Below are 5,351 nucleotides of genomic sequence, written 5' to 3' on the forward strand. Positions count from 1 at the left end.
CTCATTTGTTTAATTAAAATTTATTACAACATTCTATTCAATGTTATGGAAAGAATACTAATTTTGAAGCTGTTTTGTCTAGTTTTTAAAATAGCAAAATGATATAGTTTTCACAATCATAGCTTTTGGAGATAAACATATTTAAAATGCAGAGTCAGAATTATCGTCTTTAAGAATGTCTAAAACTATTGGAAGGGATACTGGTTAGGTGGATGCTCACCCAGTTTGATCTACTTTAAATTAGGGATGTCCTGATACAACTTTTTCATTCCGATATAATACCGATATTGCAGCCTTGCATATCGACAGATATGATCCGATACGATATCACCATGAATCATAACATACTTTTATTACTTATTTGTAATGTGGAATGTTAGAAAAAGTCCTTGATCAAGTGAAGTTACTCAGAGAACAATATTCAGCAACAGTCGGTCTGAGAAAAACTGACCCATTTATTATCAACCAGTTGATTACATACACATAATATCTACAGTATTCTACAATTGAAATAAAATAAAATAATAAATGAATTGGGGGGGGGAAAAAATATCAGATATTCGTTTTTCAGGCTAATATCGGGACACCCTAGTCAATTTATTCAAGAACACAATCTTTAAAATTAAACTGGTTGGTTTATAGTTCAAATATAAATGACTGAAATCTGTATGAAACCTAGAGCTTGTAGAACAGATTTGAAAGCAAACGGCTTCAAAAACAGGAAATAAAACTTGTGCAACTGAGATTTTTGAAATAATATTGCTGTGTATCACATCTGTTGTGAAAATCCACTGAAACACTTGGAAGTAGAGACATCTCTCATATTTGAATATATTGGACAAACTTAAACGATGATTTTCAAATCACTGCATCTATATCCTGAATATTGAGTCATAGTTTTGCTCCGGTGTCGTAGACTTTTTTTAAAAAGCTTGGTTTAAGGCATGAATTGCAGACGAAAACACAGTACTCGTAGTGTTTTCCCACTTTATTCTTGTGGATATATAAATCCTCTGTTATTCGCAGTGCTGTTGGTTTGGCCTGGCAATTGTTATTTTCATCAGACACAAGGTTTGATCACATTTATGAGCTCAAACTCTTAATCAGGGGCTGTTGACAACACCAAGAGGTGGATTTAGGTTGTGTATTTTTTTTGTAGCTTCAGCTATATTTTAAGAAAAGGGTGTCAATGCGTCCATTGGTGAGACACTTTATGTAACCAGATGTGACTGTATGAATTAATTTTGGTAGGCGTGCTTCAGATGTCGTTTAGCCTTGAAAGGGGACTTTTGAAAATGTAATCTGATTGTCTGAAGACAATGGCAGTTTATTTTCATTCCCTGTGTAAAAGTCTCCAAATGGTGAGTCACAGAAGCAAGCAGGCAGATCGTCAGGAAGCTGCGGTCGAGCGCTCATGGTTCGCAGCGAGAGCAGAGCTAAGTAGATGAAAACATTACTGCTACCTGGCTGTGTTTTACAGGCAGTCTATAGGCACACAACTAAAGACGAGGAAATAGATTTATAGTTAGAAATGTTAAGATTTATGCCATGAGCTTGATGTTATCTATTGTTTTTATGCCAAAACAAAGAACAGTTTTTCTAATCAACATTTATTAACTGTGGCTAAATGCTCGTTCATGTGGATCTTGTTGGGTTCTTTCTTCCTATGACTCTATTTTTTTGTTCAGGTGCTTTGAGATGACTTTTTTTGTAATTTGCGCTTGTATAAATGAAGTTGAATTGAACAGACCTGATCTAAAACTGTGGTGACGTCAGTTTAAAAGTTTTTTCAACCTTCAGCAGAGGTGAAAGTAACAGATTAGCAGTACTCGTGTACTGTAACTGAGTTGCCTTTATGGTAATTTGAGTATATTTTGAGTATATCTCTAAATCAGTCATTTTTACTGTACTTAATTACGTTTTAAAATAAGTAAACCATTAGAGTTAAATTATTTTCTGTTTTTTTTTTTTTTTTTTTTAAAGAATCGTACATTTTGACAAACCTGTTATTTTATACAGATGTCTTTGTGAAAAATAAATTCAGTTTTGATTGTGCAAGATTTAATCTCTTCCTTTTTAAGTTTATACATGAGATGTTTACTGTATGCATGGGAACCGTGGCAAGATTTATTACCAAAAATAAATGTGGGGGTGAAAGTAACTACTAACCTTTACTTTTGAGTACTTTACTTGTACTTGAGTGTTTTTTATACCATGTACTTGAGTACAATTTCAATCAAGTAACAGTACTTCTACTTGAGTAGGACATATCAGTACTTTTACACCTCTGACCTTTTGTCAGTATCGGATCAGAACACTGAGAAAACCAGGAGTGGCCCTCTCTCTCCAGTAAGCCGGAGTCAAGCCAAATATCAATGAATAGGACCATTGAGCGTACAAAGATAAATAAAGCATTTTCAGCAGTTAAGTGTAAATCTTTCTGTATATCAAGGCGGCTGTGAGTCAGCGATAAGTCCTACAGCCGACCGAGCTCTAAACTGTGCGTTTGTTGACATAATCGCTCAAAGAAATCTGGGAGGTCAGAGACCATGTACTGTCCACATTTTGCACTAAGTCCGTTTCTATCTGACCTATAAATGTTGAAAGACATGTCAGATGATGGGATATCACAGCTTTTTAGCTCGGGTGTGGAATTCCTGAGTGACAGCCCAAAAGGAGTAAAGGCTCAGGATCAGCTGAGTCTTTAGTCCAGTGTGGGTCATCTTGGACGCATTAAGTGAGCTTTGGTCAGCTGGTGATGTGAGCTCTTTAACTGTTAAAAGCCCTGATTGGTGCCACTTGGGAAGTGAGGTGTGTTGCAGATCAATACAGCAATTAATGGTTTTTAGAAGTCGTGTTTGCACTTAATGCTTTAACCGTCATCGTGTGTGTGTGTGTGTGTGCGCGCGCGTGCATTGCATGTTACGTAATCCAGTAACAAATGTGGTGGATGATTGTGAGCCACTGGTTGAAACAGTTTTTAGAGTCAAAGAATAAAAATCATGGTTGCATAAAGATACTGAGATTAAAGGGCATCTTTGAGAAACGGGAAATTGAAGTCGTTTTGTTTAAACAGGTAATTATCAGAATAGTTTCCTGTTATTTTACTGCTGAAACTCGAGAGGAGAACTTCCCTGTAAAAAAAAAAAAAAAAAAAAAAAAGAATTTCCGGTAATTTTCACTCACTTCAACTAAACCGAAATAGTACTTGTATTTTATTATGTCATTTTGATGAAGTATAAAATGGTAAAAATAAAGAGCAGAAATAAATCGCGTGAGGCATCTGTGGGTAATTTGTGCATTTACATGCTTTATGCGTGCCGCTGTTCGTTGCGTTTGAAAGGTTATTCTATCGCTTCCTAAAAGGTAGATCGTACTTTCCTAAAGTATCAGAATGGTAAGCCACACAAGGCAGTTGCATAACTGACTTTAAACATTGCAAAGTTATTTAGTTTCAGTAACACTCCATTTGGCAGAACGTCCCTGCAAACAAAAAAATATGCAAAAGTGATCCAATTTTGTGCAAAAAGAGGAATTCCCCAGTGCGGAGAGGCTGATCTGCCCACAGACGGCGCACTCGGCAAATCGTCTCCTCTCCCTAAACTCGAGGACAATGTGGTCATTTATTTTACTTAACAAATGTTCAGTTCCTGAGTGACTGAATGAAGTGCAGACTTAGTTGGGATGTCAGCCAGATGAGTCGATAATGAGGCTGGTGAGTGTAAAGTTTAGTTTGAGGAATGTTGTGGCATTTTAATTACTTTAAGAACATTTTTGGCCTCTGTAACTTTTTAATACACTTTCACTCTTTTCTCTCCATCCTATTGTTACAGCAAACAAAGAGTGTAGTAAAGACTGTTCTAGTCTAATAAAGTAAAGTTGCGATCCCTGCTCATGTGTTTGTGTTTGTGTTTTGCAGCTTGCCTCTTCAGGTACAATGGCCTGTCCTTCGTCTACCTCATCTATCTCCTGCTTATTCCACTCTTTGCAGAACCCACAAGCACAACAATGCAAGGTAAGAACCACCACTGAGATCATTGACACAACCCACCGCTTTAATAGAAGCCTTGCTGCAACGCAAACCATTGCTCCCTGTGCAGACTGATACTGTATTGAGATGAGAACGTAGATGACGGATATCTTGGGAACTCTCTTTTGTTCTCTCCTGTGGTCATAGGGCCAAAGTCACATGGTTCTCTTCCAATAGCTCCACTGGGGAGATCCAAAGGTTATTTCCTAGCCAACGCACAGTTGTAACTTCTCCAGCGTTTAGAAGGCTAGCCTCTGGGTCTCCTCCTAGCTGGGCATGTCAAAATCACCTCAACTGACTCCTTTAGATGTGGAGAAACCGCTACTCTACTCCTGCTCCTGGATGTCTGAGATCTTCATCTTATCTCTAATGGGGAAGTGAAACAATTTGAAAAACAGACGTATTAATTCATTAATGGGTAATAAAACCTTGTTTCTTTGTTACTTTAGTGTTTTTTGTTATTTAAAGCTGGGGTTCTCAACCTTGGGGTCGCAAGACACTTGGAGGGGGTCACAAGATGCCTTCAAGAAACTAAGATTTTTTTTTTTTTTATCAATTTAAGCCAATATTTGCTTATTTTTAATCTTTTTCTGCAACTACACAAAACTTGCCATATTTTAACCTATTTTCAACACCTTTTCTTGCCATTATTTTGCTCATTTTAATGCATTTTTGCGATATTACTCCCATTTCTGCCAATTGATCAAATTCCCATGTCTTTTCTGGACATTTTTTCCACTTTCAAACCCGTATAAACTCTTTCCACCTCTTTCCCCACCTAATGTTACATATGTTGAGCCATTATTGTCACTTTTAACCTCTTTTCACTATATTTCATGCTTATTTTGGCTAATTTAACCACATTCACGATTTGTCATGCCCATTATTTGCCAGTTTAAACTAATTTTTCCTATGAATTCTTCCCCCCCCTTTTTTTTTTAACCACTTTTTCCGTTTGTTTTCGGCCACTCTAATTTGCAACTTTTAACCAATTTCTGTGTTTTTTAAAATCCCATTTCACCACCTTTTCCACCATTTTTGGTCTCTTTTAACCAATTTTGTTTCTGATTAAAACAATGATTCACATCTTTAAGATGACTATATACTGTGGCCCAAATAATAAACTTCCTGGATAACAGTGGATATTATTCAGATAAATAAATACATGTGGTTATCACAGATTCATTGAACAATGAACCATCATTTTACTGACTTTATGGAAAAATTTCTCCCCTTTATTCCCCCTTATCGATGGTCCTGTCTCCACATGACTGTTTTTCAATGTTCATGTCTGTGTTGAACCACATTTAGGTACACTGGG

Source organism: Gouania willdenowi, chromosome 17 (genome assembly GCF_900634775.1).
Source record: "Gouania willdenowi chromosome 17, fGouWil2.1, whole genome shotgun sequence".
Classification (NCBI taxonomy): domain Eukaryota; kingdom Metazoa; phylum Chordata; class Actinopteri; order Blenniiformes; family Gobiesocidae; genus Gouania; species Gouania willdenowi.